Raw genomic sequence first — 14,515 nt, 5'->3', positions numbered from 1 at the left:
AGGGTTACATACGTAACCTGAGACGTTCCCTTTCAAGGGAACTTCGAGCTGCGTTTGAGACGCGGTGGGAACCCCATACCCACTACGCCATAGTGACAAATGCCCGTTCTGTGTGAAGTCCTTGCGCACACTAAGAAGCAAGCAACCTCGCCCCAGGAGTGGAGAGGTCAAGGTCATAAAACCTGACAAATGTATGTGGAGAGGACCAACCTGCCGCATTACAAATGTCAAGAAGGGAAACACCCGAAATTAAGGCCGTAGAGGCCGCCATACTCCTTGTAGAATGGGCCCGTACAGCCATAGGTGAAGGCTGACCGGCCGCTTCATAAGCCAATGATATAGCCTCAACTATCCATTTGCTCATAACCTGTTTAGATGCAGGGCACCCTCTTCTGAGTGACCCAAAACATACAAATAACTGCTCTGACTTACGCCACAGGGCAGCTCTGTGAACGTAGGCATCCAATGCCCAAACTGGACATAACAGGTTCAGTTGTTCCTGATCTGGGGTATTAAAAGGTGGAGGATAAAAGGCCTGCAACACTATTGGGCCCCTAACATTAACTGGGACCTTAGGAATATAACCCGGTCTAGGGTATAGAAATGCTTTCACCATACCAGGTGCAAATTCCAGACATGACGGAGCAACCGACAGGGCATGCAAATCTCCAATTCTCTTGATAGATGAAATAGCAAGGAGAAATAAAGCTTTCAAAGTGAGGAATTTTTCTGAAACCTCTTCAATAGGCTCGAAGGGAGCCAGAGCCAGACCCTCAAGTACAATGGCTAAATCCCAAGCCGGTGCTCTAGAGTGCAGTGCAGGTCTCAACCTCAATGTACCACGGAGAAAACGAGTAATCAGAGGATCTCTCCCAAAAGAAGTACCCCCCAGAGGGGTATGATAGGCCGAAATAGCCGCCACATAAACTTTTAAGGTGGAAGGAGATAATCCAGCAGAGAAACGGTCTTGCAGAAAATCGAGAACTGAACCAACAGGGCAGTTAACAGGATCTAACTGACGCTCACCACACCAGGTGGAGAATAATTTCCATTTCAGTGCATACAGTCTTCTCGTGGAAGGAGCTCTGGAATGGAGAATGTCTCAACGACCTCAGTCGAGAGACTGGATTCTATGAGCCTGGCCCCCTCAGAGGCCAGGCCCACAGTTTCCACAACTCCGGTCGAGGGTGAAATATCGTGCCCCCTGCCTGGGACAGCAGGTCCCTCCTGAACGGAATCTCCATGGGAGAGCCGTCCAGAAGAGACAAAGTCCGAGAACCAAACTCGAGTCGGCCAGTACGGGGCTACTAGTAGCAGATGAGCCCCTTCCCGGCGAACCCTCTCCAGAACCTCCGGGAGCATAGATATCGGGGGAAATGCGTACAGGTGCAGCCTCGGCCACACCTGCACCATCGCATCCAGTCTGAGAAGAGCTGGCTGCGTGAGGGGGAACCATATAGAGCAATGCGTTGTACAAACGATGTGAAAGGTCGACTTGACTTTAGTTAGACCAAAGTTCTCCCTAAGAAGCTCCACCACCTCGGGGTGAAGTCTCCAATCCCCTGGGCCTCAGCCCCTGCCTCAACAGGATATCTGCTCTGATATACGAGACCACCAGTGTGTTGTCCGCCATTCGCCGAGCAACCACTCATGATCGCCCCCACTTGTGAGGGAAGCATCCGTCGATAGCAATATGCGTCGACAAGAAGCCCCCAACACTGGGCCTGGGCGAGGAACCAAGGTTCTTCCACATGACCGAAGCACGAAGGCATAGCCGCGTGACTTTGATCATGCGAAAACGTATTTCCCCTCGGAGAAAAACCCCTTGGTCCTGAGCCACCACTGCAGGGGTCTCATGAACAGAAGGCCAAAAGTAATACGTTGGACGCAACTGCCATGAGACCCACCCGTCTGAAACTGTTTCACAGTGAGTGACTGGCCTAGATATACCCCATTACGGCTGTAAGAATTGCTACACCTAGAAAAGTGGTCCTCAGAGCACACTCTTCTTGGCGTTGAGAGGCAACTCCAACATCCTTAATGAGACAGAACGACATCTCGATGCCGAACTGCCATAAACTCAGATTGAGCTAGGAACAACCAATCATTGATGTAGTATAATACGCGAATGCCCTGGAGTCTCAGAAGAGCCAGAGCTGCATCCACGCATACTGTAAAGGTGTGGGGTAATAAACCTAGGCCGAATGGAAGAACCCGATAATGGTATGCTTCGCCCCCGAAAGCAAACCTCGGGAACCTCCCTCATCCTCTTTCGGAAACAATGAAGTAATGGCTGTCTGCTGGGAGGAGGAACCCCTTCTACAGCTCCTTTTGCAGAAGTGACAGTACTTCCTGCTCCATAACCAAAGCCTGCTCGGGGTCCACCAATGAGAGGAGGACCCCTAGAAATCTGGGCGAACGAGAACCGAACTGAATTCTGAAACCCTTTTCTATAGTGTGCAGGACCCACTGAGAAATATGTGGCAGTAGTTTCCACGCTGCCAGAAATTTACTAGGGGAACCAGTCTCTCAAGACTGGCCTCTGGATTTGTTTGAACAGTCACTACGGCGCCCTGAAGCGGCGAACCGGCAGGGAACAACCGAACTGACCATTCTACGACCCTCCTCAGAGGATCGTATGGGGATGCTGACACCTCGGTGCCCTGAACGGCGAACCGGCAGGGAACAACCGAACTGGCAGCGCTGCAACCCTCCTCAAAGAGTTGCACCCCAGAGGAAAAACGATTTCTCAAAACCGTCCCTTGGTTGAACAGTCACTACGGTGCCCTGAAGCGGCGAACCGGCAGGGAACAACCGAACTGACCGCTCTACGATCCTCCTCGAAGGATCGTATGGGGACGCTGACACCTCGGTGCCCTGAACGGCGAACCGGCAGGGAACAACCGAACTGGCAGCGCTGCGACCCTCCTCAGAGAGTCGCACCCCAGAGGTCGCCGAGGAGAAACGATTTCTCAAAACCGTCCCTGCCCCGGAGGAGCCCTCAGAAGCCTGATAGCCTCGTTTTCTTGCGACAGGACTTCTTGTCTAAGCTTTATTAGAGATGATGACAGTCCTCAGATCTTGCCTACCTCTAACTAGCTTAGTTCCTACGACCCTCCTCGGAGGATCGTTGAAAAAAGCAGGCACTTCGGCGCCCTGAAACGGCGAACCGGCAGGGAAACCGAACTGACTGCTCTTCTTTTATTTGAAGGCTCGTTTGGGGACACTGACACCTTGGTGCCCTGAAACGGCGAACCGGCAGGGAAACCGAACTGGCAGTACTGCGACCCTCCTCAGAGAGTCGCACCCCAAAGGGTGCTGAGGAGAAACGATTTCTCAAAACCGTCCCTACCCCAGAGGGGACCACCCTTAGAAGCCAGATCGCCTCGGCGTCAGGGCTTCTCCTTTGTCAAAGCTATTTTAGAGATAAAACAGTCCTCAGATCTTGCATGTCTCTAACTGGCTAGACTGCGACCGCCACCCAGGTACCCCTCAATTGCGGAGGAGCCCGAATGGCGACGCTCTGTTTTGCACTTTGTGCTGAGAGGAGCATAATAGTTCTCAGGAACATTAGATTGGTGAGGAAGAAACCTCTGGAACGCCGCTGAATGGTTTATTTCTTAGTTTTCTTGAAAGCGGAGCGTCCAGAAGAACAGACATAATTATATCTTTATTTTCCTTTATCTTTATATCAGAAAAACTTACATATATATATATACATATATATCACTCTGCGGCCACCAGCAGGAAACAACCGAACTGGCAGCGCTGCGACCCTCCTCAGAGAGTCGCCCCTCACATTCATCCATGTCCTTATATACTCTACCCACCAGCGCTGCCCAATAAAAATGTACTCATTATTAAGATGGCTGGTGGGTAACGTCGGGGTTAATAACGATAACGCCGACTCGGGAGAGAGAAAGCTCGCAAGCGTCTCTTTAACCCGAGGCAATGTCATACTATGATACTTAATACCCAAACATTACTATAGTCAGACATCTGGGGATTAAACACATAAAATACAAACCGGTTTATTCCACGATCTCGACACCTCAGTGTGGAGATAGGGAAAAACCACAGTCCCCGACGAGGAGGCTGAGATACAGAGTTTTCCTGTTTTAAGATACAGTTCATCTAACAAACTCTTCTTTATTTTCAATCTCATAATGTTCAGCTGGCCAGTAAATATTTAACTGGCAACAGCACTAGATAAAACCTCCTTTCTTTCTTTAAAAAAGCTCCTCTTTATTCAACAGAGTTATGAGCTGGAAAATGTATTCATTGAAAACTCAAACATCTGCCTTTTTAAAAAGATTTGTATTTGTTTTCTTTCTTTTTAAACAAAACACTAACGATACCAATTCCTCGGAACTGGAAATCGCAGCACACTAGATCTGGCATGTGAAAGCTGAGAAAGGGCGGAGCCCGTCCCAACCCCCGCTGTCAGATCCGTTTTCGAACCCCGAAATACGAGCCGTCTCCGAGCCTCGGCAACAGAGAGACCCGCTCGGGGAACGCGAACCGAACCGTCCTCCTCGAAGAACGCCCGGCGAGAGCGGAGCGTCCTCACGGACAGCTTCTCGCAATGCACAGTCAGATCCCTCGAGAAATGACTGTTGCATGCTCCACTCCCAAACAGAAACAAAAAGCTGATGTGTGTCCCCACCCGTGATGTAACGAGGGCAGGGAACAACACAACGTCTATAATATTGCTTTGCTCGCCATAATGATAGATAGTGATATATATATTGGGCTTGACAAACAACAATAAATAGACAAGGACAGAATCACAGAGAGCGCTTGCTGAAGACTACAGAAGCTGTCGCGGTCTGTTTTCAAGGGTGCTTTATAGTTTCCTGGTCTATGACGTCACCTATGACGTATCGGGCTTCCATTGGACTGATTTTACACGTGCTTCATGACGCAATCACGCAGAGCGTTCCCACCGCGTCTCAAACGCAGCTCGAAGTTCCCTTGAAAGGGAACAACACCACATATGAGTGTGGGGTGGAGGTTATGAAGGTTAAAGCCGAAATGTCAGTGCGTGATCTACTCTTGGTGTTTATCGCACATCTCTCCTGAGGACGTCCCACCACGCGCCTCACCAGACCTCCACCCTCAGCACACCCACCAACTTCTCACATCATCCTTCCATTTTACTCTTCGTCTTTTCTTGTGGATAAGGAACAAGCATTGCCTGGAGGCCTTCGTCTCTGACTTTCACTTCCTTGGTTCGGTACCCCTCCATTCGTCTCTCTCTCTCTCTCTCTCTCTCTCTCTCTCTCTCTCTCTCTCTCTCTCTCTCTCTCTCTCTCTCTCTCTCTCTCTCTCTCTCTCTCTCTCTCTCTCTCTCTCTCTCTCTCTCTCTCTCTCTCTCTCTCTCTCTCTCTCTCGTGCACATGTGCTTTCTCTTTTGTTTCCCTGCAGGTTTCTCTTCCTCTCCTTCATTCTTCTCCGCCTGCACATGGGCCAGAGAGCAGCTTTGTTTATTTCTCTTACCCACGTCCACCACCCAGCAGCCAATTCTTTCTGTTTTGAAGTCACCAGGATCAGAGAAGGTGGGATGAAAAGAAGGAAGTAAGGAAAGAAGATAGATATGAAAGAAAGAAAAGACCGTAAGGGAAAGAATAATCACCTTTTTCCTGCAAATATTGTTTTTAAATATATGAATCAGTTTATCATATAATCAAGTATATTTTAACAGATTTACAGCCCTAGATCTCTATATAAAAAAAAAAAAAAAAACAACAGCAGCGATTTATTGATGACTTTTCTTCTGTTTCTGTGGAGTCAGGTAGCCCCACCCACTGTGAAATCTCATTGGTCCAAAATCCTGTTTAACATAACTGTATCCACCTTGTTTTTAATGTAAGAGCGGCACAGCCATTTGTAACTTGAATGTGTGATGTATCCGGCGTCATTCGCTTCCAGCTATTTTTGCGGCACAAAAACGATCAATTTTGCTGTTTGATATTGACAGGTATGATTTTCTGTCATATACAAACTGGTTTGTAGTGCAAACGGGTTCACCATTTACTGCATTTTCCCTATGGCATCTAATGAATCTGAAGTCTCGCACATTCAAAGAAAATAGTTTACTTCTGCATTGCAAAAAAAGGTGGATACTATCGATCAAATATAATCTAATTGGCCATTTTTGCATCATATGGAACAGCTGTTTCTCATTCAATTTGGACAGACATATGGAAAACTCATGTGTGTATATGCATTTGTATGTGTCAATGGAGTCCAGTGGTTCTGATATAAGAATGTTTTTTTTTGTGTGTAAATGTAAATTCATGTTCTATTTACACTTAATTTTCTCAACATTTTTACATTTTCTCCCCAAAATAATAACTATAAGAACGCAGTAACACATTTCATATTTCATGCATATTGTATTTGTTAACTAATGTTCAGCTGTTATTTTTAATAGTCAACTTATTTTCAGATCATCAGTCATCAAAGCATGTGTCATGATGGTCACAGACACGGAGATGTAGCTTTAATTTCACCAACTGATTTCTCACACACAAAAAAGGATAGTATATAACCACTGGTGTCGCTGTTGGACAGTGTCACTTTAGAATATTAAGTGATTTATACACTTTTTTTTAAATGACATTTCATAAAAATGTGTGTTTAATTTTTGTACTATGGGTTATTTTCTCATCCAGTTATTTGAGGAAGCTCTGCGTCCCTTGCCTCCTCAAAGGAAATGGCACAGCTGTATGTATGTCCATATACAGTATGTGTATATTGGAAGTATGATAAAAGTTTAGCCAAGAATTGCTGTGTAATTTCAAGCATTTTATCTGTCACCCAAAGAAAATTAAATGCCGAGACTCAACTGGCTCACAAAGCTTGATTCATATATATATTTTTCTGCTTTCGTTTTAAGTCTACCAAGTCTGAATACTAATTTAAATTTCCGTTCATTAAAATTCTGCATGTACGTATGCTCCCCTGACATCTTAAACGGTGTTGGTTGGAAAATTTATCAATTATGTTTTCCATCACAGAGTCAAAGAGTTTGAACAGAATATTTTAATTTTTTTGCTTTTATTTTAAACTCACTTTTATGCACAGATATTGGACAGCCATGGCGGCAGAGTAGATGCAGCATTCAACTTCTAAAGTACATTGTAGAATTTACACTTCATGAAACAGAATTGCAAAAATAATATATGTTTCCCCTCATCTGCCTTTTTTGAAATATTTTTGGCAGCTCCATAGGGCCACATACAGAGTTTACCGTTTTGGAGAAAGTCAGCCTTTGAATGGCTTACTTGCAGCTGTCTCTGCACAATAGGCCATAAAAAGTATTTCAACATCGAAAAAGTGACACATCACCTTAAAACATTCCCTGATCTTACTGAACTAAGTTTGTTAGTGCTCAGGAGATCATGAAAATCTGCTTATGTCTTTGGGTCTTTTTTTATTTTTTTCTTAACATGAAAACTCTGCACTTTTTGTTACATACTATACATAAATCCACAGCTAAATTTTAGGCTGATGCTCAGCAACTTTACTCTCTATTTTATGTCTAGCTCAGATGCGACTGAAATTCCCTGTCTGCGCAGTTTTTACTCAGCCAATCACTGTCTGCTGGAGGCATTTCAGCTTATAATGACAAGAAGCAGAGGAATCGAAAACAATTATTGAAAGAAGAACAGCAACAAGGGCTGCTGCCGGCACGGAGGCTAAAACTGATGCCGCTATAGCATCATCTGTCCCGTAACTGAGCTATCTAACTGCATTAGAGAAACTGCAGATTACCATGATCAGGGTTGTGATTATAGCAGAACGGTCACAATGTTTATGGTGATTGTGATCGGTGTGCATGATGATGTGGTTTACCAAGGAATTGGACATAAATTTCACGCAATCAAACCACATCAAAGCAACAATTGCAAGAGATATTAAATGGTAAGTGTAGCTTGTTTAGTTGCATTGGTAAAGATGGTTATTTATAAGCTATGATTATTTCGCTGGAATGCAAATTCCTTATTACGGATTTTATAAGTGGGTGAGGGGGTTTGATTAATTGTGGTATTTTTTCCATGTTATTTTTTTTTATAATTAACTGCACTAAATGAATTTGTTTAATTTAGATCCCAAATTAGAAAAATGCTAAATAAGAGCACTCTCAGACTAGACCCCACTCTATTTTCGAAAGAAACAGGTCCCAGTAAACCCCTCTCATTTACCTTAAACTGACAATTTCCTAAACTTGCTCTTTCACACACCTTCTTAAACACGCTTCCCTCTCTCTCTCTAACTCACTTTTTCTTTCGTACACATACATAACCCACTTGTGGCTTTGGTTCTCTTTTGATGACATGCTGGACTTTCTTGTCTCTACAATTTGATTTGTCATTTTGTTGTTCATCCACAGTTCTCTTGGTTTGTCATTTGAATGCATATGCGCTAAGGATCTGAATGGCTCCGTGACTCACTGGTTAAGGAAACTTTCAACAAACATGCTGATTTTTTTTTTTTTTTTTTTTTTTTACTCCCAGACCTCCTCTGTCCTGTCTGAGAAATATACAAATATTTTTTTGCAACTATCCCTTTAGCACAGACCTGCTCTGAGTCAAAGAGAAAGTGATTAATCCTTTGTGAAGCAATGTTTGCACATGTTATAGTCTATTCTCTAAGGACACCATCAGGCAGAAAACATGGAGAGACATATGTACGCCCGAGTCTTCACCAGCAGTGAGCGGATGTCCTTAAGTCCTTTTCTGAGTAAAGCATTAATGCATTTATTTATTCATGCATTTATTTATTTATTTACACACTTTCTTAGTCTTTTACTCACACTTACTTAGACCATTACAAATAAGAATAGTTTACAGAAAAGTGGAAATACTATTCTATGATTTATTTTTTTATAGCAGTTAAGTTACTTCACTCCATGTTCGAATTACTTTGAGATTCCGACTTGTTCACAAACTTGTAAAGCTCCAACTTGTACCACCTGTTCGCTACAACGGCATGTGGAAACACTCAAAATGGCAAAATGGTAATCTTGTAATATTTCTGTTTAACAATTCTTGGAACTGTTAATATCGTAATAATCCTAGATTAATATGAAAAATAACCAAAACAAACCAATATAGCATGGATTTTACATGTCTAACTGGATATTACATGTCTAATTTAATATGATAAATAAAGCATTTATAAAGCATTTGCAAAACGACTGTTATATTATGGTTCTGTCTGTTGGTTATTCAGATTACACAGATTCATTTTGGCGTTAATAGTGTGGCCATAGAAATGCATAATTTTGAGTTCGTCATCTAGTAATTTACGGTAATTACGTGATGGAATGAACACACCTTTAGTTCCAGTCCGTGAATTTGATTGGCTGAGAGTGATCACTCTGGTTGACTGGTGTTTTGAGACCAGAGTATGTGAGCAGTGCAGAGTGGAAATTAAAGATGAAAATTAGTTTTTTTTTATGCAACATTGCAGTATCTATTGTAAATGATTTATCTGTGCTCATCATTATTTTGTTTATCAAAAAACCTCCCCTCCCTCTTACAACGACTTCTCTTCTCTGTGAATGTTTTTTTCGGCACGAGGGCGGGACAACCTGTCAGTCACATGAGAACACAGCAATAACCGACCACGACGATCCAATCAGTTCCCAGTGGACAAAATCAAGTCCTGCCCAACATGTTTTTTCCTTGCTCTGTTTCACTCGTCACAATAGGGATGAAAAGATTATCGCAGCTTCCATTCCATGCCGACTTTAAGCAGAGTTGTATGTGTTTTGTTTTTTTTTGTGTGTGAGTGTGTGAAGTGAGGTTTTTTGAAAGACGAGGCAGGATATAAAACCTGAAGTGGAGCTGGAACAATGCGATTACAGAATATATTGGACGAGTTAAAAGAAATTGCTGTTGCTTGGTGACAGAAAAAAACCCCACAATACTTCTTTTGGGACTGTTTTGACAAATTAAAAATATAGAAACTAACCGGCTAAATACAATCAACTAATGTAAGTTGTCTGATATGAACTTGTTGTGAGTGTGAAATTGCTTTCTGTAAGAGTGCATTATAATAACCACAATATGAATTGGAAAAAGCTGTTTAGGTGATTAAAAAAACAACAACGATTAGGTAAGATGAAGAAACACTCTTGGAATGGACCAAGAAATTACACTGCTCACCTTATTATATCTTTCTGTTTTCAGTAGTCTCAGTTAGAGTCCTTTGTTATCTGCGTATGTGTCCTTCCACCAGTGATCTTTGTGAGGAGGACAGTATTGAACCTTATTGATCCTGATGGATCCGCTTTGATGGATGGAGGGTATTCGTAGTAGCCATGCTAGTCTCTAACCACAGCTGGTGTAATGCTTCAATAGATAAGGTTGTGATTGCTATTGTAGTCTATACAAATGTGGACATTGGAATACTTGGAAGTGTGATCAATCTTGAGAGTACAATAATTGTTTGACTTGAATATGCTTCAAAACTTTTCACAACGGTCGATGTTCAATAACTATATCCAAACAAACTTTTTACATGATCACCCCTGCATACTCTAGTATTCAAATACATTTACAGTATACTGTGAGTAGTTACAATATACATTCCTAGTATCTTGAATTCATGTTGATCATATTAACTTATCAAAGAGATATCAATATTTTGATTACCCCTTCCTAGATTTTCATAGGAGAGCTTAGATTTGTTGTAGATTGGAGATTTGTTTCATATAAATGAGAAGTTTTGATGAAACAATATAGAATTTTATTCAAAGCACTGTTCAATTAAGTCACTGGCAATAAATAAGTGCTCAGAGATCTGGAGAATTAAACAATAAGCCGTTTCAGCAGTATACAGTTTCCAGCTGGTGTTGATCCAGGTTTACCTGTAATCTCTATAAAAAGAACTATGTTTGGAAACCTTCACCATGATTTAATGCCTTATTTTATAGTAAATAGGGCTCACATGCTCTTCTAGGCTCTGCACTGCAGCTTTTCCAATTTTTCAGATCTAAAGTAACTTAAGGCGATACATTTACTTACGCAGATGAAAGATTTTTATCTATCGATCACAGCTTTTCATCTTTGTTTGTAAAGCAAAGTCAATAATCCACTCTCCTTGGATCATTATTACATCATTATCGCTCTGGCGTTGCTGTTTACCTCCAACCCCCCCAAAATAATATCTTCCAGGCTTTGCTTGCGTTTAATTGTATGTCAAGTCTTTTGAACTCCAAGGTGCCTTTGGGGGTCTCTCACACATAAATCATATCGCACTGAAAGTCGACTTAAGGTGGGTCTATGAATCACAGTTTCGAGAGGATAGCTTCTGGCCCTTAGGGAAACCAAACTTTTAAAAGTGCATTTAACTTTAGAGGACTTTCCAGAGGCTTGATTCCATGTTTGCCATCTGTTAATGCATCAGAACAGGACAGTATTGTTTATTGATTGAGTCGTCTAATTGTTAGCCGTATCTAAATGAGGTGCAAGCGGGCATGTGCGCCTGTGCATGTCACTCCCTCGCTGCCTCTCCTGGGTTTAGTCTGTCAGAGTTGACGCGTCTACATATGACAACGCAAAACTCAAGAGACTTCGCTGTTCAATTATTGATGAATATTTTGTCCTTTTTCTTCCACTTGTTCTTTCTGTTGTTTTTCTTGTCTCTTTAGCTACCAGGGGAAAAATAAAAGGACTATTTTGTCCTTTTTAAGAAAGAAAGCCATTATTTTCTCTTTTTTTTCCTCTTGTCTTTGTCTTTATGTCCTCATACATTTGGTTTCTTTAATTTTCTACTCTTCTTTGGAGAAACTTGTCAACTGCAGCAACCATCTTTAGTTCACCTCATATTTAAGCTGACGTACTTCTTTCCTGTTACACTTGTCTTTTGCAAAATGTGTGTCAACACACACATTTTTTTTTTCTTTCTCTTGATTATTGTGAAGTGGAACAGATGGTTTTTTGAACGTCTAGGTTACTAATGTAACCCCCGTTCCCTGAAGGAGGGAACTGAGACGTTACGTCGGACTGACATTTATGTTTTGATGAGGAGCCGAGACAGAGATCCCGGCCATTCAGAGGTGGTTCAGGGCTGTGGCAGGGGGGACGTAACGTCTCCGTTCCTTCCTTCAGGGAACGGGGGTTACATTAGTAACCTAGACATTCCCATTCAGTCACTCACGTTTAACATTATTTTTCTAAATACTGGGCAGAAATTGTGAAATCAATCAATTTTATTCTATTTTTATTCTATTGACGGCCATAGCTTTAGATTTGTCTTCAGGTTTATTCATCTAAAAAAAATTATGTCAACTTAATAGAAGACAAATATTTCCTAGATAAAATTTTAGACATACTGAATATAAAAATCATCATATTTGGGTATACAAGTTTGAAAACCCTTTGTCTATGGGATTTTTTCATTTGCTTTATCTGCAATTCTCTTCATTTCTCTCTCAAATTCAATTGAACACTCAATATCCCATAATACTGAATCTGGTTTTTCATTTTCATCCTTTTCACTCCCTCTTGTTCTCTGTCTCTCTCTATGAAATCAGGAGTCGCTGCAATGAAGATCATTATTTTGCTCTATAGAGGAAGTGTCATTGTTTCCCCAACATGGTTTATCAATTATTCACACGTGATTAATAGAGCCTGCAAAGTGTTGCACAAATATATCAATATGACTCGCTTCAGGGATTACTAACAAACAATGCAAATCATTTTGAGGATTAGGAGAAAGAAAAATAATTGCTGCGTGACTTCGAAATAAGTTGTTAATCTTGTATCACCACCTTCATAGAGATGCTAGCGCATTTTGAAAGTGTGCTGTAAAAGATTTAAATAAACACTCCCCTCGCTGGGCTTTGAAGACACCACATGAAAGGAGCCACAACCATGAAGGCTTATTCCAAGAGCAAAGACCACTGTGCTCCCAAAACAACTTGCGCCGCATAAAATACAAAAAAATCGCAACTTGTCATTTTCTCTCTCTGGAGGCCTGGGTGATTGTGGCTGGGTGCCTGCTCTGAATACAAGCAAAGAGGAAATTAAAGATTGTCTTAAGATAAGAGGGGCGACTGATAGTCTTAATGTTATTAGTATTGCTGGAAGCACTCACGGCAAAGCCTGCTGGGTATCGTGCGGTAGCAGCGATGTCACTGTGGGTTTCTAAGAAGTTGTAGGTGTGATGGTTTGAACAACTATAATTTATATTCACGATATAGCGTGTTTTCTCATACCACACCTTAGGCCTACCTAAGGCCTGGAAACAGGTCAGTTTGTTTATTTTGTTGCTGTACTAAAGGCCTGATCCTCAAGCAGAAGGAACTGGATGAAATATTCTGAATGATATCAATGAAACAATTCTGACTTGTGATGCAGCCTTGAATTAAACCACACCATGTTCGTTCATCTGGCCAATTTTCTCCATTGTGTCACCATTTGAGTTTGGGTTTCTTGGCACTGCCGCCTTTGGCTTGCTTAGTTGGAGACACTTAGTTTTCGTCAATTTTATTGACTTGAATGCACTGACACTATTGGACGAGAGCTGAACTGAGCTGGATGATGACATCACTATTTTTCTCCAGAGCTGGTTTTGATGAACTTTACAGAGATATTGAACCAATCTGAATCAACACTGAACTGATTTCAGCTGAATAATGACAGTTTACTATTGTCTTTTTAGAGCTGCTTTAATTATGTTTGCAAAATTAAATTACTTGATCTAGGACTAGATGTTAGAATCCCTTGATATTCAGAAAGCGCTGTTGTTGGAGATGTCCTCTTGGGTGGGATGACCGCCTGGTGCCTCCATTACGTCACATCATCAGTTGTGCACCCCAGCCTCATTGGATGTTTCGGCCTTTTATCACAATACACCCTCACCCGAGGCTGTCCCAACACAGGCTGATCAGACCTGGGTGTGTGTTGCACCGGAGGCTCCATGAGGTCACTTGGCAGCCCATACAGTCTCCTTCCTCTTCAGCCACAGCCAGTGACTGCTTCTTTCGGCAGCAGTTGCAAGGTCTTTGATGGTCTTCCTCTGAGCCTGTCCTCTGATTCCAAACTCCTTTAGTAGCCTTGTGGTGGAACTAGCTACAAAGCCCCTGCAGCCCACTTCCACTGGACACACGTTTACCTTCCAGCCCCGGTCCTCTGCTTCGGCAGCCAAATCTGAGTATCGCAACCTTTTCCTTTCAAATGCCTCATCTATGGCTTCCTCCCACGGGACTGTCAGTTCCACTATAAAGACACGTCGACAGGATTTGGACCAAAGGACCAGGTATGGGCGCAGGTTGGTCGCTGCAATTTCGGGTGGGAAGGTGAGCCTCTGACTTAAGTCTGCCTGCATTTCCCAGTCCCGGGCTGCGTTCAGTGGGCATGAGTCTGGAGGCGATCGATTGGTCAACCGTTTCTTCCCTTCCCGGACAAAGGATGTTGGTTGCCGGAAGGTAGTCTGGGCTTCCAGGGGCATGGCGTTGACGATTACCCTCTTACTCTCCAGTGTAGCAGCCAGGCAC

This window comes from Rhinichthys klamathensis, unplaced genomic scaffold (genome assembly GCF_029890125.1).
Source record: "Rhinichthys klamathensis goyatoka isolate OS25496 unplaced genomic scaffold, OSU_Roscu_1.1 h1tg000709l_1, whole genome shotgun sequence".
Lineage (NCBI taxonomy): Eukaryota > Metazoa > Chordata > Actinopteri > Cypriniformes > Leuciscidae > Rhinichthys > Rhinichthys klamathensis.
The sequence above is the reverse complement of the archived record's forward strand: the minus strand, read 5'-3'. Positions refer to the sequence as shown.